This window comes from Mauremys mutica, chromosome 1, assembly GCF_020497125.1.
Source record: "Mauremys mutica isolate MM-2020 ecotype Southern chromosome 1, ASM2049712v1, whole genome shotgun sequence".
In the NCBI taxonomy this organism is placed as follows: domain Eukaryota; kingdom Metazoa; phylum Chordata; order Testudines; family Geoemydidae; genus Mauremys; species Mauremys mutica.
The window spans coordinates 166,160,748-166,186,861 of record NC_059072.1 but is presented as its reverse complement, the minus strand read 5'-3'; the positions used below and the strand labels follow the sequence as shown (position 1 = coordinate 166,186,861).

The window sequence follows — 26,114 nt, the reverse complement described above, 5'->3', positions numbered from 1 at the left end:
CCTTCTCCTTGTAGAGGTGCTGGCCGGGGCTCAACCCTCTCCGGGGCAGAGGGGAGCCACACCACCTCACTACACTCCTCCTTACCTGATCCCAGTTGCTGTTCCGACCCATGGACTATGAAGTCAGTGTGGAATGTGAAATAGTTCCTCTTGGGACTTTGAAATGTTAGAATTCCATCACTTGGAGAATTGTCTGTCAGATAACAAAATGAAGAAGTCAGGAGTCACTGAATGCCAAGGTTGAAAAATCAACTTTGTCTCTTCCCTCTTAAGTTGTGCCTTCAAATTAGAATGATTCCTATATAGAAAGATATTAATTATTGAGAAATAATGTAAGTTCTAATGCTCTACCAACTAGATGAAGACCTTTCACCTCATGGGTTCCAGCATCCCACACATACTCAGTAAGGGGGCAGATTTTCAAGGCTTCAGCGGGTGACTCTCTGCATTTTGCAGCTATGCCTCTCCAAATGAGGGGATTAATTGGGATGGTTGGCAAACTCAGTGGGAGCTGTATTTTTTTTCTTTTTCGTCACAGAGCAGTTGGACAAAGGTCCCCAGAGGAGGATTGAGCCTGGAAACATTTGAGATCACACACTGACTTCCACCTTGAATGTGGAATTTGGTTGGATTTGCTTCCCTGACTCTTCCTCTTCACTCCTCTTCAACTCAGTGCATTAAGTCAAGGTGCCCTTTGAGACAAAGAGCTAGCTGCTGCTCCCCTACTGTGACCTGGACATCACAGGGCAAGTTCCTTTGTAGTGCACAGCATGGCCGCTTGCTCTGAGTGCTGCCTATCCTCCGTAAGGGGGTATGTCTTGTTTCCCCCTTAGAGTTGACCTGTTGGTACAGATTGAACAGCCACCAGAGGGTCAAATGTCAAGCAACTAATCCCAGAGAGAAGTCCACACTTATTATACCTGGGGAAGAGGAGGGTTTTATCCCATAGAGATCAGCCCTCACCCCATTAATCTAATATGCAATCTCTTGTTTTAGGTTTGAGAGAATGAGGATTGTTCTGTCAAATGCACCTGTGGGCTTGGACTTTACAGGGGTCAGTCCTTCCACCCCCAATTCTCTCCACCTGAGGGCTTAGGAAGGACAGAATTCAGGTTTCCTTGGATGGAAAATGATCTTTAATTGTCTGTTTCCAGGAGATAAGGAGAACTGTCCAGTCCTCTGTGAGATGCAAAGAAAAATATCAGACTTGGTCAAGTCAAGGAAATTATTAGTAAGGTTGAAATCCCTTCCTCAGTGGGAAAGAGAGCCAAAACTGACCCGTGACCCAAGCTGCAAGAAGCAAATTCCCCTCCCTTGTGGAATCACTCTTCTGATCTCCCAATTTAATTGGAAAATAATCCAAAAATCCACAATTCCAGCCCCTGGACCATTGTCTCCAGGGTATAACCGTAACCTGGCACCATGTTCCGAGCTCTGAGAAATGGAACACATCTTCATAGCTACACTGATGTAGGGATTTCTCAGAACTTGTTCTTCTCTTTTCACTCAGTCTTCTTTACACACAGACTTTTATACACATCACCACCTCATTCTGCACTAAAAGAACTTATTTGTTCATAAGCATTTATTTGAGCCAGGAGGTGATGCACCCAGACTCTCTGCTCCTGCTGTGCTGAAGTCTCCAGTCCCTTCTGAGAAGGGAGGACAACCTTCATCTTTCACTCAGGTGTTGTGCTGACCTCACAGGACTGGGCTTTGTGCCTGTAGGGTGACAGTGCCATGGAGAGCCGTGAAGCTGTCTTTGCCATCTCTTTCCATTGTCCCAGATTTGGGCAGAAATCTGACTCCCTCATGTTGGATGGAAACATTTTTAGTAATTGACACTGCACAGTCTCTTTCTTCACTCCCTGTTGGCTGGAATAGTGGAACAGAAAAAGTCTGAGTTTCCCTCTCTCATGTTAGCTGCACAGTTGTTTATTTCTGGTTCTTCCTGTGCTTTGTGTCTCCTGTTTTCTTTCCCTTTGCTGTCACTGAATCTGGATTTTTTTGTGGAGCTTTTTTTCTCCTTCCCATTTTTTGGTGAGAGAGGTGCTGGCATGTAGGTCCAGTCCCAGCTTCTGCCACATCCCACCTCACTGTCTGTCCCAACAACCATCCCAGTGGCTAGTCCACCATTTTATGTTCAGTCTCTTTTCTTTCTGATTTTTATGAGACCTATGTCTGCGATCACTCCATGACCCTCCTCCTTAGTTGGTTTCCATCCAGCCTGGTTGCTGTTATATTTATGTCCAGGTGCTGCTTTTGTTCCTGATGCTCCTAGTGCCTTGTAAGCTGTGAGAACTAGGCTGACACTACTGGAACAGGCCCTGAGGGCTGTTTACACATTGACTCAGTTTGATTCCACAGTAGAGCTGATGAGATCCATGTATTGGTTAAGGAGATTTTGAAAGGCTCCTTTTCCTGCTCCAACCTTACCTCCCCAACAGAGAGCATGAAAATCAGGATTGATTTTTCTTTTCCCCAGTCTCTTGCTGAGAATTGTCCTAATATCTGCCTCACAATTGTCCTAACACTCATGACTAAATCAGTGGGCTGCCTTCTCCACCTCTCACTCCATACTCTTGAACCAATTATCCAGACTCAGCTGCTCTCAGTTTACCCAACAGCAGATGCAGACCTCACTATCCCACAATACAGCACAGGTTGAAGAGCAGAGAAGTGCAAGGCCAGGTTGAAGGCATGGACACTGTGGTCATGTGTCTGCTCCCCAGGTTCCTGGGCTCAAATAATACTCAGCTTTCTTTTAAAAAAAATAAATACAGTTCCTAGTCCTCGTGGATACAAAAGACAGAAAATGTGACCCAAATGTCTCAGATTCATTGACATATGCCTGGGGCTGCAGAGTGACTCCAGCATGTGGAGAAGCTTCCTTACCCCACTGACTACTAAAACAACTTGGGCTTCTGTAGCTATGTGGGCTTCTTGTGGCTGATAGGTACTAATCTTTTGGTGCTTGAGGGAAGAGCGGGCTACCATAACTCGTCCAAGGAAGTGAAATTGAAGAAGAATCGTTTCAAGTCCAAATTGTTTAAGATACAAAGCTTATGTTAGATGGAAATTGATGACTAAGTTAAATATTTATTAGAAGATTAATACTGGGTACTGAGATGGTACCCTTTTAGAGGGAATTTATTTGAAAAGGAACATGAAAAACAGGAAGATGGGAAAGAAGTGGTAGGATAAATGATTCTAATATGGAATTTGAGATAATGGAAATAATCACTGACCTATAGTGCTATAGTGTGCGCTAGGAAGATGTGTGCATTTTTCCATCCTGACCACTGTGCTCTGTTGTTTTTCCTTTTTCCTGTCCTTTCATATTTCTGTTTAGATTAAAAGTTCTTTGAGGCTGGGACTGAGTTCCTGTATGTTTTGCACAGAGCCTTTCAGTGGTTTTGTAATTGTAGCCCTTGGGATCTATCTCAGCACAAGTAATAAATAAAAATAATTAAATATCTATTTTCTCCCTGCTCCTGATTATTATATGGTTTATGGTATTTTTTTCCCCTCAGTATGTAGGAATCATTCTTCTGTTATGGTCCTCTTAAGGTGTTTTTGTATGTAGATGTTTTGGGGCTTTTGTACTGTAGTCAATGGAAACTTTTGTCATTAAATATGAATATATGTTTGAAATATTGATGGTTGTGCCTCTGCAGTAGCCTGGCTCATACTTTAGCACTCTATTTATTATGAATATTATTCTCAGTTTTCAACTGAGGGCCTTGTGGGCTGGTGTGTTGGTGGAATGGGGCCCGCTCTAGCCATGTGGAGTGTTGCACCTGAGTTTTCTCAGTCTGGTGGGGCTGTCAATCAATTTATGGTGCCCAGGTGGTCTGAAACCCCCTGTCTGTTCTTAAGTCTCTCAGGAAATTGGTAAGGGAACCCAGGCCCGCTCACTCCACTGGGTTCCAGCTAATCATCTTTCTGGCTAGATTTGATTGAAGAAAAACTACTGAGTGGGAAAAGTCCCCACAACACAAGTTATAATACCAGAGGGTTAAATATAGAAGCCAAGCCCAGGAAATATTACTGGAGCAGCTTTAATGTACTACCTAAATCATAACCAGTAATGACCTTCCAAGAGGGAACATTTTTTGAATTTATGTACTGTGATTTGAAGTGAAAAGATGTCTGTTTCAAATACTAGAAGACAGCACTAAAAAACAAAGTTAGGTCCAATATCAATGATGTTTTCTAGTGTCTTAATTTCTTTTACAGAACAGTTGTAGGCGTTATTCATTGCTAAGAGGAAACTAAATCCATTTAAAACATTTAAACTGAAATAAATAATATCCAGTAATATCAAGACAGTTTTTTGGGTAATTTTGCTGTGCATATATTGGCGGAATATAGGGGGGTGTATAGGGGGTTCCATTCACCCCAAGATGTTCAACTTTTGCATTGCCATGATATATTAGGGGCATGGTGGTTCTTAGTGAGCACAACATGATGAATGACTGACTCTGAGGACCTTAGTTAATTTGTACAACTAATTTTAAATTACATCAACTTATAAGGGGAAAGATGAAGGACCCCAAATTCATTTCCTTCCCTACTGGGGAAGGATGGAAGGAGAAATCCTCTTTCTTCAATGGAGTATTTAGAATCTTGTCATTATTCCTCATTTTGCTTCAACTTTCACATTACAAAATTACTAATTTCTTAAAAATTATTTGCAAAAATATACAATTGCTGTGTGTTTAAAATTAATACATTAAGGGCCCAATCCTGAAAGACGTGGCCCCTCAGCATCTTGTGGGATGAGGCCTTCATAGATATGTAAGACTGGAAGGGACCTTGATCATCTAGTCCATTCTCCTCCACTGAGGCAGGGCTAAATTATCTAGACTATCCCTAACAGGTATTTGTTTAACGTATTCTTAAAAACCTCCAATGACAGATGCCACAACCTCCCTAGATAATTTGTTCCAGTGCTTAATTACCCTTATAGTTAGGAAGTTTATTCCCCAAGTCTAATCTAAATCTCCTTTGCTGCAATTTAAGACCATTGCTTCTTGTCCTGTCCCCAGTGGTTGGGGAGAACAATTTATCACCCTTCTTTCTATAACAGCGCTATACATGCTTGAAGACTGTTATCATGTGCATCTTTCCCCCTCTCACCCCCTGTCTTCTCCAGATTGAAAAAAGTGGATCTGTTTTAATCTTTCCTGTAGGTCATGTTTTCTAGACCTTTCATTTTTGATGCTCTCCTCTGGACTCTCTCCACTTTGTCCACATTTTTAATGAAATGTGGTGCCCAGAACTGGACACAGTACTTCAAGGCCTTATCAGCACTGAGTAGAGTGGAAGAATTACTACTTCTGTCTTGCTTACAGTACTCTTCCTAATACATCCCAGAATAATGTTCGCTTCCTTTTACAACAGTATTATATTGTTGACTCATATCTAGACTGTGATCCATTATAACCCCCCAATCTTTTCTGCAGTACTCCTTTCAAGGCAGTCATTTCCCATTTTGTATGTGTGCAAATGGTTATTCCTTCCTAAATATAATACTTTGCATTTTTTCCTTATTGAATTTCATTGTGTTTGTGTCAGACCATTTCTCCCGTTTGTCAAGATCACTTTGAATTCTAATCCTGTCCTCCAAACCACTTGCAATCCATCCCAGCTTGGTATCATCCACAAACTTTATATGTGTGCTCTCCATAACATTATCCAAATCACTTATGAAGATATTGAATAAAACAGAACAGATCCTTGGGGAACCCCACTTGATATGCCTTTCCAGCTCAGTTGTGAACCACTGATAACTACTCTCTGGATATGGTTTTCAGACCAGTTATGTACCTACCTTATAGTAGGTTCTTCCTGGCTTTATTTCTCTAGTTTGCTTATAAGATGATCATGTGAGACTGTATCAAAAGTCTTATTAAAGTCAAGGTACCACATTTATCACTCCCCGCCCCCATTCACAAGGCTTGTTACCCTGTCAAAGAAGAATATTAGATTGGTTTGACATAATTTGTTCTTGACAAATCCACGTTGACTGTTACTTATTGTTATACCAATATAATAAAAACCAGCAGGATCTTATTAAGAGGGATAAGGCAAAGATGCCACATTTATTGTAAATACCATAACAAAACAAAAGACAATAGTCAACAACGTTGTTTTCCTACTTATTTCTATTACTACTTATTCCTTATATATACATACACACACACACACACACACACACACACACACACACTCACTCACTCATCCACACAATCATTCATTCAGGTTCTGTATAGATGTTATAGTTACCAGCCTAGATGTTGCTCATGCCAAGTTACTGGCCAGGTATCTTGGTCATGAGGATGGAGCCAAGTCTGTGTCAGATGCATCTGATGCTCCTGGAGACTGGCAGCAGAACCATAGACTCAAAGTCCTTATTCTTTAGAGTCCAGTTTTATAGGGATTTTTCCCTATGTTAGTTCATAGGAGTTGCTTCATTCTGCTGTTGCTAAATCAATCAGCAGATGGCTGGCTCCATGTTATTAGATGTTTTTGTTTTTCCTTCCTTTGAGGTGTGGTGGGTGGATTCCAGTTTGCCCTCCGGGGGTCATCTGGTTGATCCCACTTGACACCTTCTTCAGCCGACACTGAATTCTTCAGGCTGGTGACTCCCTAACCATTCAGTCACATACGTTCTCTATCTTAATCACATTTATTTCACTGTCTCTTTACTTTTTGGGGTGTTACCAATTTATGTGAGACTCCCTGTCTTTTAACAAGCAAAGATAAAGTGAGATGAAAACTTACAGAGGGTGGGGGGTCTCTATTTATACACTATAACAGCTACTGTTTTGGCTTACTTAGAGTTAATTAATGTTTAACAAGTTTTATACAAAGTATTTCTTTGAGCAGGCTTCACACAGACACAGCTGGTGGCTTGCAGGTTAGAATCACAAATTTACTTTTAACATAAACCTTTAGTTATAAGGCATCAATTAACAATAAGTCATTTTTCATATAAACCATGTCTAATATAAACCTTCTTTAATATCCCTACATAATGACCTTTCTTTTTTGTAGGTGCTTACAAATTGTTTGATTACGTTCTCTGTTATCTTTCTGAGTACCGAAGTTGAGCTGACTAGCCTATAATTCCATGGGTCATCCTTATTTCCCTTTTTATAGATAATTATATTTGCCCTTTTCCAGTCCTTGGGTATTTCTCCTGTCCTCTAAGAGTTCTCAAAATAATTGCTAATGGCTCAGAGAGCTCTTCAGTCAGCTCCTTAAGTATTCTAGGATGTATTTCATCAGGCCCTGCCAACTTGATAACATATAACTTGTCTAAGTAATTCTTAATTTGTTCTTTCCCTATTTTAGCCTCAGATCCTATCCCATTTACGCTGATGTTCACTGTGTTAGTCGTCCAATCACTGCTAACTTTTTGGTGACAACTGAAACAAAAAGGCATTTAATATTTTAGCCATTGGTACGTTTTCAATTATTGTCTTTCCTGCCTCATTGAGAACTGGGTCTTCCCTGTTCTTGGTCTTCCTCTTGCTTCTCGTGTATTTGTAAAATGTTTTCTTGTTATGTTTTATGTACCTAGCTAGTTAAATTTAATTTTTTGCCTGTCCTTTCATGTTCCTGGTGGGTTTTTTTTTTAAATATTCATCCTTCATAATTTGACTTAATTTCCACTTTTTTGAGCTTCAAGCAATCTCCTGGTTAAGCCTTTCTTTCATTCTTCCTATTTTTCATACTCATTGGGATAGTTCACTCTTGTGCTCTTAATAATTTTTTTTTCTTTCCTCCTGTTCCTTAGAATCATGATCACTTTCGCCCAAGCTGCCTTCTTCCTTTAAATTCTTAGCTAGTTCCTCCCTGTTCATCAGAATCAGATTTAGAATTGCCTCTCCCCTAATTGCTTTCCCTAACTTCTGTAATAGAAAATTGGTCTCCAGTGCATTCCAATAACTTTTTGGATAACCTGTGCCCTGCTGCATTTTTCCCCAACAGATGTCTGAGTAGTTGAAATCCCCCATCAGTACCAAGTCATGTGCTTTGGTTGATTGTGTTAGTTGTTTAAGAAAAGGCTTATTCACCTCTTCTTCCTGGTTAGGTGCTCTATAGTGGACACCTACCATGACATCACCCTTGTTTTTTATTTCTTTTATCCTTTCCTAGAGACTTTCAACAGGTCTGCCTCCTTATAGGCTTTAAGACAGAGATGGGCAAACTATGGCCTGCGGGCCACACGGGACCATCCTGCCCGGCCCTTGAGCTCCCGGCCGGGGAGGCTAGCCCCTGGCTCCTCCCCTGCTGTCCCCCACTGCACGGGCAGCATGGCTTGCGCCCACCCACCTCCCAGGCTTTCCAATAAACCAGTCCTGCCGCTCTGAGCAGCATGGTAAGGGAGCGGGGATTGGATAAGGGGGGCAGGGGGTCCCAGGGGGCAGTCAGGGGACAGGGAACAGGGGTGGTTGGATAGGCATGGGAGTCCCGGGGGGTGGTTAGGGGGTGGTCAGGGGACGAGGAGCAGGGGAGGTTGGATGGGTCATGTGTTCTGGGGGGTGGTGGTCAGGAGACAGGAAATGGGGCAGTTGGATAGGCATGGGAGTCCTGGGGGGCGGTTAGGAGCGGGGGGGGGGCAGTCCCAGGAGGTGGTGATCAGGGGACAAGGAGCAGAGGGGTTGGATGGGTCGTGGGTTCTGGGGGGCCTGTCAGGGGTCGGGGGGATGGATAGGGATCGGGGTGGTCAGGGGACAAGGAGCTGGCGGGGGGTTTGGATGGGTCAGGGGTTCTGAGGGGGGTAGTCAGGGGGTGGGAATGGGAGGGGGCGGGAGCCAGGCTGTTTGGGGAGGCACAGCCTTCCCTACCTGGCCCTCCATACAGTTGCCAACCCCGATGTGGCCTTAGGGCCAAAAAGTTTGCCCATCCCTGCTTTAAGATTATTAAAGCAAAATTAAGGTCCCTGTCTACACTATGAAGCAGCAGAGTTGGGGAACCAGTTAGAATATGATTGTTCCCAGTTGGTGCCTAGTTAAAATTTGGGGATATTTGATGTGTGCACTTAGTTTGAAGCCAAGCAAAACTCATCTGATCTGAGGTGCTCCCATGACATTGTCAGTAGAGGAAAGGAGTTGTCATTTACAGCATAATAGGATGGAGATGGATGTGTTTGTGTCTATGTCTATGTATGGAGGTGTATTGTTCATAAAATTACACAGTTATGTATCACTTAAACTCTCTCAAACTTACAGATATTATCTGAACAGGTGGTGGCTCTTCCAAGAAAACAATTTTATGTGAACATAGTTTTCATTGTCTGCCAGGCAAGCCTTAGTTTTAAATTGGACAAGACAGGAACCAGAGAGATTGTGTATCATGATTTCATCATAATTAATAGCTGTGCTAATAGCCAGGACATAGGCTAATGCTGGAATTGTGCTGGCCTTGGTATTTCCCTATTGTGTAAAAGAAGACAGAGACCTCATTTTTATGTACAATAGTCAGATGTTTAGCATTTTGATCAATCTTCCATAGAAGGTGAAATTCTCTCTCTCTCTCTCTCTCTCTCTCTGTATTCTGTATTTAATCTATTTTTGAGTCTCTTTTGTCTTCCCTTTCTCCACTCTAGTAGCTGTCTTTCACACTTTTGTGGATTGGCAGCTTAGCTACTTTGATCAAGTATCTGTATTTATTTTCAGTCTCATCAACCCAAATTGGCTCAGACCTATGCTGTATTGATTTAGTTGTTTATAATTGCCTTACATACACATAGTATGCATTTATGAACTGTTCCAAAATTGTAGTTGTAGTTACTTTCCAAGTGTGTTACTGTTCTCTACAGCCTTTCAAAATAAGATATCACTCCATCATTTTTCATTTTTTTAAAAGTTAAAATTGCTTATCTACCTAGCAGCATAATTTTAACCTGTGCTTTATAAAAAAAAAGAAAACACAAGGTACCTTAGAAAGGTGCGTTTGTAGAACCATACTAAGAACTTTTTAATATTGTTTGACTACTCTAGTTTTCAAGGCTACTTATAATATTAAGTATTCCAGTTAACTACAGTGATCATAAAACAAAAACGAATGCCATATTATTGATATAAATCAACCCATAACAGGAAGAAAAAAGACAACTACAGAATCACAGGACTGGAAAGACCTCGAGAGACCGTACCCCTTTCAGGAGTCTGATTTGTCTTGCGTATCCCCAACTTTCACCTCAGTTAAAAATTACAACTTACAAAATCAGACATAAAAATACTGAAGTGTCACAGCATACTATTAGTAAATTTTTTTCTTATTTTTACCATCTAATTATAATATCAATTGGAATATAAATATTGTACTTACATTTCAGTGTATAGTATATAGAGCAGTATGAACATTTCATTGTATGAAATTGTAGTTTGTACTGACTTCGCTAGTGCTTTTTATGTAACCTGTTGTCAAACTATGTACTCCCTGGAAGACCTATATGTACCCGCAAGAGTACACGTACCCCTAGTTGGGAACTACTGATCTAGACCATCCCTGACACGTTTGTCTAAACTGCTTTTTAAAATCTCTAATGATGGAGATTCCACAACCTCCCTAGGCAATTTATTCCAGTGCTTAACCACCCTGACAGTTAGGAAGTTTTTTTTCCTAATGTCCAACCTAAACTGCCCTATGTACTAATAAGGTAGCCTGCTGCCAACAGATGGTGGCAGTTTCCTATGGGTGCACACGCTTGAAGGTTTCGTCCAGGAAAGGGTAGTAATGCAACATACTGCATTAGCCAGTACAGTACTCTAAAATCAGAACTGATTATGCTTTGCTCCCAGAATATTAATTCTAGGAGCTGTAATTCATAACTTAAGTTATGAATTGTATACCCTGTGTGCATATGCAGTTGTGGAATTAACAAGACTTGTGCTAGACTTCACAGATAAATCTCACTACTTGTTTTTTCATCTTTTTTTCCTCCCATTCATTTGCATGTCATCTACTTAGATTGTAAACTCTTTGGGACAGAGATTATTTCTTCTTGCCTGTCTAAAACACTGAGCACATCATTGAAGCTGTACAAACAATAGTAATTAAAAATGTCCCTCCTTTCTCAGCTATGAATCTTCCCACAAATAGGACACTTAGTTAAAGAATGTAAATCATTTTTATAATTTAATTTTCTGTATGAGGGTCATTAGCTTTGTGGAAAACCAGAAACACTGTGTGGTTCTGCTGCTCGGTATTGTTTGGGCAATACCTCATATGCCCCTATTGTATTTTTCTTCCCATATAGCTAGTAATGATTGTGCTCTTCCAAGCTGGCTTTAGGTTCTACCCCAACTGTTAATAGAATACAATACGCTGATGGCCCATTTTAATCTTTTTTTTTCCCCAAGTGAAAATTAAGTGGCTATCTTGCTGGGTATTATTTTAAGCAGGTTGGTGTAATTAATCTTTGTCATCAACTTGAATCCGTACAGTGTCTGGTTAGTGTCTGTCTGAATGTATGCATAAACCATTCTGCTGGCACGCTGTTCTGAGAGCTAGCTGAAGCTGTAGGAACTGGCAGTGCAGAGATCTGATGTTTATGTGTAGCTGAGTTTTCATGAACACTTTAAATTATTGATCTGTCTCTTTTAAGTTTACAATAAGCAGTGTAAATCAAAAGGTGTGGTATTAATGTATAATGATAATGGTATTCTGTTTCTGCTCAGGCACTTTAAAGCTTTTCTTCTAATCTCTAAGGCAATATCTGCCTAGGCTGAGTCTTCCAGCAGGCTTGAAAATACAGTTGTATAGTAAGAAGAACTAGTATTAAGGTCCGGCCATACATATACATCTACATAAGCCCTTTGGAGCAAGGAGTGTTTTCTTGTGTATGTATGTGGATTTAGAACAGTAAAGCGTGCTAGCATAATTTTAATATTAATACTGCTCAAAACTATAGTGATGAAAGTGAGATAAATATTTGGATGGGTAGATCCTACCTAGAGCTAGGGAATTAAAAAAAAAATATTTTGTATGACGTTCATCCAAACTTCTAATCTAATTCACTTTAGCCTTTTGTGTTCACTTTCTGCAAACAGACTGAGTCTTACTAGCAAAAACATTCATGGAAAATATATTACAGATTTGCATGTGCAAATATTTTCTTGCAGAAACCAACTTCATGTGTTGTAAGTCTTCATCCTTGAAACGTCTTGTGCATGTTCATCCAGTTAGGGAGCAGAAACAATACCATGTGACCTACCGGTTCGGTCACAGTGCTTTCAAGCATTTGATTACCGCATAGGATGAAAGACTTTTTTTTTAATATATAATATATAGAGATAGACAAATAAAGATATCTATAGGACAAATCTTAGAAACTAATACATTCATAGAAATCACAGATATAGGGTTAGATATTCCATTAGCAGAGAAGTGAGGCTAAGTAAACTCTTCATTGCAGTTTACTTGCTCAGTTGTAACAGTAATTTTAAAGTTCAGCTGTGTGAATGGAAATAATATTTATCTGGTATAATGATCAGTGATAGGTCAACCTTGGTTCAGAGGTTTGGTTTGGATAAGGCCCCAGAAAAACTGAGTAATCCTCCAAAATACTGAAACATTTTTTTTGCCTGCAGAATCAGGTGGGAATTCTCAGGAGAACAGGGTATCTTGTGAGATTTCCAGTGTTTCCTGCATCTGGCCAGGTCAGACATATTATAGGGGAAGAACCTTTCATATGGTATTCTGGCACTTCCAGTTGTGCTCTTGGTCTCAGCTGAAGCTCAGGAATACTTGGCCTAGTTAGAAACAGAGGTCCAAGGTGTAATAGTAGGATTTGATAAAGGCTTGGCCTTGGAAATACACATGCTAGCCCCCATTGTGCATCATATGCATATGCTTTCTGAGGGTAGGTTTATGCTGCAATTAGACACCCATGGCTGGCCCATGCCAGCTGATTCAGGCTCACAGATCTCAGGCTAACGGGCTGTTCAATGGTGGTGTAGACATTTGAGCTTGGCTGGGGCATGGGCTGTAGGACCCTGCAAGGAGGGAGGATCCCAGAGCTCAGGCTCAAGCCTGAGCCTGAAAGTCTACACCACCATTAAACAGCCCCTTAGCCTGAATCTGAGTCAGCTGGCACGGGCCAGCCACGGGTGTCTAATTGCAGTTTAGACGTACTCTCAGACATCTTTCTTTCTCCTCTGGTTACCTGGTGCCTTGAGTAGCCTGGGCAGCAAACCCACCAATTTCCCAAAGGGACTCTGAACTAAACTTATCACAGAAGTTACTGGAGTTACTGCAGGAATGGATTTGGCCCCCACGGAGGATTGGAATATACTGTAGTTTAACATCAGTGAGGGCTACAGGAGCACATCTCACTTTTGCCACAAGCCCAAGTCTGTTAGGAGGCTTATCTATATTGCTTACCCTAATGTAATCCTGACTGATGTAATACTCTTCCGAGAAAACTGCAAGGCATAGGGTGAGTTAAATCAAACAAAGGCTCCTGTCAGCTCTGTACCAGTTTTCAAACAAATCACTGTTGCTGTCTCTCTCTAAAGAACAAACAGGTGTGTCCTCCTCACACATAGTTTGAAAGAACTGGGCTCAAACTTTTGTTTAAAAAAATTACTCTTGGCAGCGCTCAAAGTTTCAAGTCAATTTGTGTGCAAACAGACTTGAGAACAGATTCTGTTACACAGGTTTAAATATAGTAGAGGTGACCATCTGCTTTCCTATGCTATTATGACTGCTAAATACATCAAATCTGGCATTTATATATCCATTCAGATCATTATAAAACTCTTTAAATTGTTTGCTTCAGTGAATATTTTTTGAGATAGAAGTAAGCCACTTAGTATGCTCAGTGGTAAATGGGGTTTCCGAAGGATCACAAGGATGATTGTTTAACTGATGCATTTTTGTTTCCATCTGAGGTCTCTGCCAGTTAAATGGATTCCATTATTTTAAGAATGGGTCTTTATCCTACACATTCTCTTTGATATACAAGTCAATCATGTTATGGTGTCTCAGTAGTGTGTCCTCTTCTCCAGTCCCCCACCCCAAATAAGCATTTTGCATTCTAGAATTGAACTATGCCAGTTTCACAGTGTGCTGCTAATTCACATATATCCTATTCTTTATTTTTTTGTTACTTTTCTTTCTTCCCAGAGTGTTCCTATTTAACTGTGGCTATTTTTACAGGCTCAGAACTATACTTAGTCTTCAAAAAGGAATGTAGGGCTTCCAATAAAATGTTTTATAAAAATTTTCTGTACACATTATCTGGGTTCTCCTGCGGTCCCTTGAAACTTTCTTGCTGGGAACTGTTAAACATCTACTGTTTTAAGCTGTTAAACATCTATAAAAGATAAAGTAAATAAGCTCTGGCTTTGACGGGCTCTTGGGTACCTTTTAAACACAATAAAAATTTAGAAGTGCATAAGTCTCAATGATTTCAGAGTTGTCCATGCAGTGAAGTGAACTAGTGAATTTTGCCTCTTGGTGGCTTTTGAGAAATGGTCTGTCACAGTGCATGTCACTCACCACCTCCTGCTCGCCGGCTTGGGGATTAGCTCGAGGACGATCCCCCTGTCCACCGTCTGCATGCTATCATTCAGTCTCCATCGTCTGCCTGCAGCCCCTCTTGCCACCTCAGGAACTGCAGCATCCTCTTTGTGGCTCGGACCTCTGGCCATGTCACTGTCTGTATTTACCCTTTCTGAGGGAGTTGAGCGCCTAGTCCTGCCGCTTCCCCAGTGGCAAGCAGTGGGGGGGGTCCCAGTCCAGCCCAGGGACCCTCCAAACCACAGTCACTTACTGCGTTTCTTTGGCTCTCCTATTGCTGCATGTCCCTGGGCCACTTCCCTGCAGCCACAGTCCCCTCCTCAATCTCAGCAGTCTGCCCAGAGCTCCTTCTCTTCTTCCCTGGTTACTGCTCTGTCCAAGGTGCTATAGTCCCTCCTATTCCAGACACAGTCTTCTCTCCTTGATCTCCAGGCAGCTACTGACCCTACTGTGCCCTGAGGCTCTTTTTATATGGGCCTGTTGGGATTTTCAGTGGCTTAAGAAGAGTACTTCCTACTCTGCTGTCTACATTTGGCACTCTGCTCCCAGGCAGAGCCAGCAGTAGTTATTGCACCATTGGCGCACTTGGTAAATTTGAACTTGAGTTTTATTTTTCTGTCATCCTATGCTCTACTAACTAAAGAGCCTTAATGTTTCGGTGTGCCAGATGGAACAATCTTTGCAGCCATTCCAGCACTCTAGATGGTGTAGTATGCACAGTGACAACGGTGGTGGGACATCAGGAAGGCCTTCTCACTTCTTTGAACAGCTTGTCAGGCACAGGGCGCTTCCAAAAGTGCCCTTAATTGATGAACATAGGCCTCTTAGGAGCACTCCTGTAATAAAGGTCTGACACACAAGAATTCTAATTAGAGATTGAATTTGGTTACCCAGACACACCCCATCATGTGTTGGGTGAGGATCTATTTATTCCAATGACTGCTGTTAAGGTTACAGCATCACACTTAAAATTTTGATCTAGAGCTGTGATAGTTTCAGGGGAGACAATTTCTTCTCTCTGTGTAGGAGGAACAACAACCATTGGGAGCTGTCAAGAAGTGTATGTGCAAAAAGCAGCACATACTGCAGCACCAGCCAGTACTGTAAGTTGGTAATTATACAAAGTAAAAGTTGCAAGGATTAAAGAGAGCCTCACTGGTGCCAGTGATAATTTATCAGCATTTTCTGCATATTTCCATCGACACACATGAACCAGGTGTAACAAGATGGGCTTAGGCAAGTTAACAAAGGAAAAGAAGGAGGGAGCCAAATAGAGAGAGTAACTGTTAACATCTGGGAAGTTATTTCTGTACAAACACAGTAGGGGGATGATAAATCTACTGTCTTCTGAGCATCCAAGTCACTGACAGGGAAAGTGATAGCAAAGAGCCAACTACAGACAAAAGTCAGGCAAAAAATTGATTCTTTTAGAGCAGGGGTTTTCAAATGTAATTGCACCACGACCCCCATCTGACAACAAAAATTACTACATGACCCCAGGAGGGGGTACCGAAGCCTAAGCCCCAATGCCCTGGGAGGGGAAGCAAAGCCTGAGTCCTGCCACCCTGGGGGAGGGGCAAATCAGAAGCCCAAAGGCTTCAGCCCCAGGCTGGAGGCCTGTAACCTGAGCCCTGTGACCCAGGGTGCTGAGAGTGCTCTGGCTTTGGCCTCAGCAAGTCTAACGCCAGCCCTGGCGACCCACTTTGGGGTCCCGACCCACAGTTTGAGAACTGCTGTTTTAGAGCATGTCCACTAAGGCTGTGTGTATACATCACAGTCGTTGGTCGACTCAACTTGTGTCGGCTTACAACTGCCAACGTGTGTGTGTTAATCAGGCACGTGCACACTTGGCTGCTTATATCTGAGCTGTGCATCCTCATCACTAGCAAATGCGGCGTTCCATGGGTAGGTATCCCGGTGTGCCTCTGGCGCATTCTCTTCCAGGACATTTTTGCAGTGCTATGTGGGATACCAGTAATTTGCCCAGGGAATTCGGGGAACTAGGATTCAAGTTCCCACAGTGTCACTTTTTCTGTCTCATAGTGCTTATTCCATCCCATAATTTTCATGCCATTTTTTAAGTTCCAGTATTTCCTTATGCCACTTTTTGGTCTCTGCCATCTCTCCGAAAGAAGCAGGATCCCTGCACAGCTCACTACAATTCTCCTGAACATTGCTAATACAGGACACATGATTTTCCTGTGTCTAAAGAGATTCAGTGACTACTGCTACAGTGGCTGGTGTGGAGATGAAGATGAGAGGCCGAGGAATGGATGATGGACACAGTACATAGAAATATCAGGGTGTTGCTGGAATTCATGGAGCTTCGCCACATTGTGTATTGGTGCTTCTGGGGCTAAGAAATGAGCATTAAGTGGTGGGAATCACATCAAAATGTAGATTTGGGCTGGTGGAACTTTCAGATATGGAAGGCTACATTCCTGGATCTGTGTGCTGAGCTCTCCCCAGTCCTCCAGTTCAGGGACACCAGAATGATTGTTGGATTGACAGTGGAAAAGCAAGAGGCAATTGTGCTCTGAAAGCTTGCTGTTTCAGATTGCAATCAGTCAGTGGGCTATCCAGTTTGGAGTGGGAAGTCCACAGTGGGAGCTTTTGTCATCCAAATGCACAAGGCCATTAGATGTCTTCTGCTGCACAAGACTGAGACTCTTGGCAATGTGCAGGAAATAGTAGATGGATTTGAAGCAGTGAGCTTCCTATACTGTGGTGGAGCAGTATACTGGATGCATATCACTGTTCTGGCACTCTCTCTCCTTGCCATGCAAGGTATTTTTCATGGTATGCAAGGTATTTTTCATGGTTATGCAAGCAGTAGTAGATCACCAGGTATGGTTACTGATATTAATGTGGGCTGGTCAGCATAGGTGCATTATGGTCACATCTTCAAGCATACAGGACTCTTCCAAAGGTTGCAAGTAGGGACATTCTTCCCTGATTGGCACATTCACGTTAATGATGTTGAAATGGCAATAGTGATTCTAGGGGACCCAGCCTACACCTTCTGGGTCATGGAACCACACACTGGCCACCTTGACAGAACCAAGGAAAGTTTCAACAACTGGCTGAGCAAGTGCAGGGTGACTGTTGAATGTGCATTTGGTAAACGCAAAGCTCGCTGGCAATGCTTAATGACTAGATTGGATCTCAGTGGGGCAAACATTCTTATAATTATTGCTGTGTTTGTGCATTACATAATATTCTTAAAGTGAAGGGGAAAGCAGGGTGGAGGGGTTGTAACGAGAGATTTCACTCCAAATGTTCTGAGGTACCTTGCAGCACCTTAAATAAAGGCTTGTAGAAAAACCTCGGAAGGGGTTTAAATATCATTAAATTTTTACCTTTCCCAATTGTCATAATTAAGCTGATGACAGTATCAGAACACTTGGACATAAAACAGTAGTTAGTTTTAAGATCAGGCTTTAATTAAGTAGAAATAATGACAGTTCAAAATTAGAAAATCCAACATGGAGGATCAAAATGGTGGAGATGGGGATGAAGGTGGAAAGTTCTAGCAAACAAGATGGTGTTGGGGGAGGAGCTTAGGTCTAGAATCCAAAATGGTATGGGGAGGAGCTTTTCCTATCTAAAAATAGGTATGAGGTCAGAGGGAGGAGCTAGACAGGAAATACAAATATGTTAATAAAAAGGGGAGGGTCTAGACAGAGGAGTTATACTAATTTCTGGAAGCTGATTGGCTGAGCCAGGCTCATAAATTATGTTAATGAGCAGACCTTGAGAGCGCAACCAGTATATAAGGCCAACAGCCAGCAGACTTATGTGTGGGATTTTTGGGGTTTGTGAAGATCAGATGCCTCAACAAGCAGCAGGAACAGCAGCTGGGACAACTGCAGCAGCATCCTAAGACTAGTCTGGAAAAGAAGCAGCAGAACTCTGAGGTTGCCTTGGCAACGGCCTTCAGAACAGCTACCAGCAGCCACCTTCCAGAGGGCAGCAGCTTTAGAGAACCCTTTAGCTACGGAAGCCGCTAGGCAGCAGAAACCACCTTCTTCTGAGACAACCGTCACCGCAGCTTCCATAACAACCTGCAGGCAGCAACCGCCACTACCACAGCTTCTGAGATAACAGCAGTGGCTGCAGTTCAGCATGCCACCTTTACTTTCAGCTTGTTGTGTAACAACTTATTGACAGAACAGAAGGGCCATCAGCTGTAACAGAGGGAATTTTAGGAAGAAAGAGTGTAAGTCTGATTTTCCTATCTATTGCTAAGGAATGATTTGAGTCTTTCTGTCAGTAAAGCTGGATGCCTGTGTTTGCCATACTTATATAATAACAATATCTCTAGGAAGAATATGGGGAAGTAGTGTCACATGCAGCTTCTCATAATGTTTAGTTCTTCTTCGAGTGATTGCTCCTATGCATTCCAGTTAGGTGTGCGCGCCGCACGTGCACGGCATCTCGGAACTTTTTTACCCTAGCAACACCGGCGGGCCGGCTGGCGCCCCCTGGAGTGGCGCCGCTATGGCGCTAAATATATACCCCAGCCGGCCCGTCCGCTCCTCAGTTCCTTCTTACCGCCCGTGACGGCCAGTTGGAACTGTGGAGTACTCTTCGTTCTCCACGATCCCTAGCGTTCACATCTTTCTTGTATATAGTTAGTTTTACAGTTTTAGATAGATAGTTAGTGTATATAGATAAGGTGAAAGGGGGGGTTTTTCCCCTTTTTACCTCACCCGGTGCGGGCTCATGCCCAAGGCACCGGGCTTTAAGCCCTGCGCGGCGTGCCAGAAGCCTATGCCCATCGGAGACCCGCACGACGCCTGTCTCCGTTGCCTGGGCGAAGGGCACAGAACGGACAAGTGTTCGATCTGCTCGACTTTTAAACCGCGGACCCGGAAAGAGCGGGATATCCGCCTGAAGCAGATTTTGATGGAGGCGTCGCTTCAGCCACCGGCACCGTCCACGCCGGCACCGCGAACTGCCTCGGTGCAGAGCGCACCGGCGGCACCGAGCCGCTCCACCTCCGCGGCACCACCGACGCAGAAAGTGGTTAAGAAGTCTCGGCACCGCTTGCTTTCGCCCGCGAAGAAGCAGAGGCTAGCGAAGGCACTGGCTCAGGCTCGCGTTGAAGACTCGGCGAAAGCGGCTGCGCTCCTGGCGGCCCCTGCGGTGCCCGTGCACAAGCCGTGCACCGGACCCTTGACTCCGGCGCCGCAAGGCCCATCGAGTCCGGCGCCGCCATGCTCCCCGGTGCTGTCCGAGGTTGAGCCCCGGCTGCTGTCAACGCCGGAGACATTCGCCTCCGCGCGAGAGCTGATCAAGCTCATAGAGGCACCAGGCCTCCGGCCCCCGGCACCGCCGGTGCGGGCTGTCGTATCGGCGGGGAAGCCGGCTAGAATGACCCGGCCACCGTCCCTGGACAGGCGACATGAACGACGCACCCGGTCCCGGTCCCGGTCCGGCGGCAGATCTCCATCATGTCGGTCGCGATCTCGGCACCGCTCGCCTTCGCGGCACCGATCGCTGTCGAAACGTCGGTCGCAGTCCCGGTGCCGCTCGTCATCGCGGTACCGGTCCTACTCCCGACGCCGCACGAGGTCCAGGTCGCCATCCCGTCGGCACCGTAGAAGATCGCCGCCCCGGCACCGCTCCCGGCACCGTGACTCGCGAGGGCGTTCACGGCACCGGAGGTCTCAGTCTCGGTCGAGCTCCCGGCACCGGTCGAGCTCCCGGCACCGTGGCGGACGTCACTCCCGGTCGCCTTCCCGGTACCGACCAGAGCAACCTCGCGCTTCTTTGCCATCCGGGGACGGACTGCCCCTTTCGGCAGCGCACTCTGCGAGCGCTTCGGCACCGCCATGGCCTTCTCGACCCGAGTCGGTCGCTTCCGGCACGGACGGATACGGACTCCTGCCGCCCACCCCACGGGACCATCCTCAAGGGGCACAACCGTGGGGCTTTTGGGTTCCATGGGCCCAGTAGGAGGCCCAGGGGGTGCCTTTTCCACCAAGGCCCCCCGCGTCAGAGCGCAGAGTCCCAGAGGCGACGGTATCCAGACCGGCCCCTTCGCCGCCGGCGGCGGATGCTGTAGCATCGGAGTCCCAAGGCCATGCACAGCCCGCACCCTCCGACGGGCAGGTGGCGGACCCCTCTTCGGAGACGGTCGTCCAGGGGTTGTCCTCCTCGTCCTCGCCTGATGAGGCGGTGGCCGGTGCAGCGACTAAGGAGCCTCCCCCCATTGATGTGAGAGCTCACCAGGACCTCCTTCGTCGTGTGGCAACGGCGATGGCCTTGCCCATAGAGGAGGTACACGAGGACGAGGACCCTATCACCAACGTGGTCGAGGCTGACATGCCGGTGCGCGTTGCACTTCCGTTTGTACGGACGGTGCAGAAGAACGCCAACACCATCTGGCAGACGCCAGCGTCCGTGCCCCCTACAGCCCGTGGTGTTGAGCGAAAGTACTCTGTCCCTCCCACGGGCTATGAATACTTGTATATACATCCGACCCCGGACTCCCTGGTAGTCCAGTCGGTTAATGACAGGGAGCGGCACGGTCAACCGGCTTCGGCGCCCAAGTCAAAGGACGCGAAGCGTATGGACCTGATAGGCCGAAAGGTCTATTCTGCAGGAGGCCTGCAAATGAGGATTGCCAACCAGATGGTCCTCCTCGCCAGGTACGTCTTCGACATCCTGACGTCCCTGGCGAAATTTACCGAGCTCCTGCCGTCAGCCTCCCGACAGGAGTTCACGGCCATGTTGGAGGAGGGACGGAGGTCGTCCAGATCCTCCATTTCAGCCGCCCTCGACGCTGCGGACTCGGGTGCGAGGACCTTGGCCTCCGGGGTCACAATGAGGCGTATCGCCTGGCTGCAGTCTTCCACCCTGCCGCCGGAGGTCCAATATACGTTACAGGACCTTCCCTTTGATACTAAAGGGCTGTTCTCTGAAAAGACAGATTCTAGGATCCAAACTTTAAAAGACGGCCGTATCGCGATACGCACGTTAGGCATGCATACGCCAGCGACGCAGCGTAGGCCATTCCGTCCACAGCCCTCCCGACCGGCCTACCAGTCCCGGTATCGCCCTTACAACAGCCGACGTCCGGCCCAAAATCGTCGTCGTCCATCCGGCAACCGCCGCAACCAGGGCCAGGCTGCTTCGAAGGCCCCTCAGGGGGCCAAACAGGCCTTTTGATGGGACGCTCGAGGACGGCCCATCACTCTCCCTACCGGATCCTTCCCCTCTGTTTTACAACCGCCTTTCCCATTTCTTTTCGGCGTGGTCCCAATTAACATCAGACAACTGGGTGCTCCAAACAGTCCAGTCGGGATACCGCCTGCAATTTGTTTCGCCCCTGCCTTCCCACCCACCCTCCCTGTCCCTCTTCAGGGACCCCTCTCACGAGCAAGTCCTCTTACAGGAGGTTCAGACTCTGTTGAGCGTGGGTGCCATAGAAGCAGTGCCTCAGGACAGACGGGGCAGGGGATTTTACTCCCGTTATTTTCTCATCCCCAAGGCGAAAGGCGGGCTGCGTCCTATCCTGGACCTTCGCGAGCTGAACAAGTACCTGCTCAAGCCCAAGTTTCGTATGGTCACCCTGGGGACCATCATTCCCTCTCTGGATCCGGGAGACTGGTTTGCCGCCCTCGACATGAAGGACGCGTACTTCCATGTCGCAATCTATCCTCCCCATCGTCGTTACCTCCGGTTTGTGGTCAACCACACTCACTACCAGTTCGCCGTCTTGCCGTTCGGACTGTCCACCGCCCCGAGGGTGTTTACCAAATGCATGGCGGTAGTCGCCGCAGCCCTCCGACGTCGTCAGATGCACGTTTACCCGTATCTCGACGACTGGCTGGTTCGAGGCCAGTCCCGGCAACTGGTGATGGATCAGATGTCAGAAATCATATCTCTCTTTCATCGGCTCGGTCTTCTCATCAACACAGAGAAGTCCACTTTGATTCCGACACAGCGGCTGGAGTTCATCGGAGCGGTTCTCGACTCCACAGTGGCCAGAGCCTGTCTCCCTCGCGCTCGGCACCAGATGATGGTCTCCATCATCCGGGACCTTGTCGCCTTCCCTACCACGACGGTGCACTTGTGCCTCCGCCTCCTGGGCCACATGGCTTCGTGCACGTATGTCACCAAGTATGCGCGGCTCCGCCTTCGTCCGTTCCAGTCCTGGCTCGCGTCGGTGTATCGGCCGCATCGAGACCCCATCGACATGGTGGTCACGGTCACCAGGACGACCCTCGAGTCTCTCAACTGGTGGCTCAACCCACAGGTCGTGTGTGCCGGAGTTCCATTCCACCCTCCTCGCCCGTCCGTCACTCTGACCACGGATGCCTCAGCACTCGGTTGGGGAGCCCACCTGGGCGATCTCCACACGCAGGGCCAGTGGTCGGCGCAGGAGCTCGCCCTCCACATCAATGTTCGCGAGCTGCGCGCCATCCGCCTGGCCTGTCGCACCTTCTGCACCCACCTGCAAGGCCGTTGTACGACAGTGTTCACGGACAACACCACCGCGATGTTTTACGTGAACAAGCAGGGCAGAGCCCGTTCCTCCCCCCTGTGCAAGGAAGCGATGCTCCTGTGGGACTTCTGCGTCACCCACTCGATTCACCTGGAAGCATCCTTTCTTCCGGGAGTGCAGAACACGCTGGCCGACCATCTCAGCAGGTCGTTCCTCTCCCACGAGTGGTCCCTCCGTCCAGATGTCGCCCACACAATCTTCCGGAGGTGGGGGTTTCCCCACATAGACCTATTCACCTCCAAGGAGAACAGGAAGTGCCACCTATTTTGCTCGTTCCAGGGTCGCTCGCCGGGCTCCCTGTCGGATGCCTTCCTTTACCCCTGGACGGATCACCTCCTCTACGCCTTCCCTCCGTTCCCGCTCGTGCACCGAGTGCTCCTGAAGCTTCGGAGGGACAGAGCTCACGTCATTCTGATCGCGCCGGCCTGGCCGAGGTAGCACTGGTACACCCTGCTGCTCGAGCTCTCCGTTCGAGAACCCATCCCCCTCCTGTTGTGGCCGGACCTCATCACCCAGGACTTCGGCAGACTCCGCCATCCCAACCTGCAGTCCCTCCATCTGACAGCTTGGTACCTGAGTGGCTGACCCTCGCGGAGAGAGGCTGTTCGGCAGCAGTTCGACAAGTCCTGCTCGAGAGCAGGAAGCCTTCCACTCGCTCCACTTACCTAGCGAAGTGGAAGAGATTTGCACTCTGGTGTGATCATCGAGGTCTTAATCCATTCCTGGTCCCGGTTCCTACCATCCTGGACTACCTCTGGCACCTTAAGGAGCAAGGTCTGGCGGTCTCCTCCTTGAGAGTCCACCTGGCAGCGGTATCTGCCTTCCTTCCCTCCGTGGAAGGGCGGTCCATCTTCTCGAACCCGATGGTTTCCCACTTCCTCAAAGACCTGGACCGCTTGTACCCGCCGGTGCGGCGCCCGGCCCCGACCTGGGATTTGAATCTCGTCTTGGCCAAACTGATGGGTCCTCCATTCGAGCCCTTAGCCACGTGCTCCCTGCTATACCTCTCTTGGAAGACGGCCTTCCTCGTCGCTATGACATCAGCGAGACGAGTCTCTGAGCTTCGCGCTCTAACGGTCAACCCGCCATACACGGTCTTTCATGGGGACAAGGTGCAGCTTCGCCCTCATCCGGCCTTCCTCCCGAAGGTAGTGTCAGCTTTCCATCTCAACCAGGAGATCTTCCTCCCGGTGTTCTACCCGAAGCCACATGCCTCGCTTCGGGAACAGCAGCTGCATACCCTTGACGTCCGCAGAGCGCTCGCTTTCTACATCGAGCGGACTAAGCCCTTCCGGCGTTCGCCCCAGCTGTTCGTAGCGGTTGCTGACCGCATAAAGGGAGAGCCGATATCCTCCCAGCGGATTTCCTCCTGGGTCACTGCGTGTATCAGGACCTGCTATGAGCTGGCTCGCGTACCACCAGGCCGCGTCACTGCACACTCGACGAGGGCACATGCCTCATCTGTTGCCTTCCTGGCCAACGTTCCGATCCAGGACATCTGTCGAGCGGCCACCTGGTCTTCGGTCCACACCTTCGCCTCCCATTACGCGTTGGTGCAGCAGTCTCGAGACGACGCAGCCTTCGGCTCCGCGGTATTATACTCCGCCACGTCTCACTCCGACCCCACCGCCTAGGTAAGGCTTGGGAATCACCTAACTGGAATGCATAGGAGCAATCACTCGAAGAAGAAAAGACGGTTACTCACCTGTAGTAGCTGTTGTTCTTCGAGATGTGTTGCTCCTATCCATTCCAGACCCGCCCTCCTTCCCCACTGTCGGAGTAGCCGGCAAGAAGGAACTGAGGAGCGGACGGGCCGGCTGGGGTATATATTTAGCGCCATAGCGGCGCCACTCCAGGGGGCGCCAGCCGGCCCGCCGGTGTTGCTAGGGTAAAAAAGTTCCGAGATGCCGTGCACGCGCGGCGCGCACACCTAACTAGAATGGATAGGAGCAACACATCTCAAAGAACAACAGTTACTACAGGTGAGTAACCGTCTTTTATTCTAATAATCAGTGGTTAATATAAGTCCAAACTTCAAGCAGACCCTGTGCCAATTCTTTTTCTTAGGACTCAGATTTATGCAGCTTGAGGGAAACGGATTTCACTTTTTGTCCCTCCTAGAGGAATCCCCTGAATCCAGCTCTTCAGAAGATGAAGAGGATTGGGGGCGTTGGGTGTGAGATGTTGGGGAGATGGGAGAGATCTGAATGTTTGAGACCTCTTTCCGATGCCTGCCCTTAATCCTCCTCAGAAGAGGAGAAAGACATTTTAGACTGAGAGTGCCCTGGAGATGGGGGAGGCACCTTGTGGTTACTCTTTGGAGCTGCTTTCTTGCCCTGAGAAAAAGAGGGGCTTCAGATGGGAGGTTTGTGCTGGACAGGGGTCCAGAAGGGGGGTTCTCAGGGACCCATCCGACTGACTGAGCCTACCCCAGGGGCACCAAGCTCCAACCCTGGAGGGTCAGAGGGAGTTCTTGGCCTCCTTGCTGCACTGGAAGACTGTGCTGGGCTGACGTTGGGGGCAAGGAGTAGCACTGACCCACTGCAGGATTGGGTGGGGCATGTGCTGTGGAACGGAGAGAGGGGTTGGCACTAAGGGCCCTTTACCAGGCTCTCCATACTCTCTCTCCTGATCTCTGTCACTGGTACCCTGCCACTGTAGCAGTGACTGGGAGGGGAGAGACGGATGCTCTGTGGTCAACAGATGTGGCTGTGAGCATGGGCTTCAGTGGTTGGGTAGAAGGCTTCCTTGGCCCTCTGATATTGTGCTTCACTCTACACTCCTCCATGGGGGATGGAGGAGGAAGACAAAGCCATCGCTTGTTGGTGCCAAGCCCACAACCTGTGCCAAACCCTGGGGCAGTTTTCTGCTGAGATGCTGCCACTGCCTCATGGGAGCTCTTCTGGTCAGGGAGGGATGCTTCTGGAAACCCTGCCATTGCCTGAGCACTTGAGGGAGGCATGGGTCTCCACTGCACAGGCCCACACCTCCATGCAGGCACTTAATCTGTGGGGAGGTGCAGAAAAACAGTGTCTAACTTTCCCTCTCTTCTTAG

At 47.0% G+C, this 26,114-nt stretch overlaps 1 protein-coding gene across 1 annotated transcript in view; it reads left to right on the top strand.

The window, feature by feature from the left end:
* The window catches only part of LOC123361683 (ABI family member 3 binding protein), a 409,913-nt gene that overhangs the window by 4,936 nt on the left and 378,863 nt on the right, over positions 1-26,114 (top strand). The gene's annotated exons all lie outside the window — the stretch shown is intronic.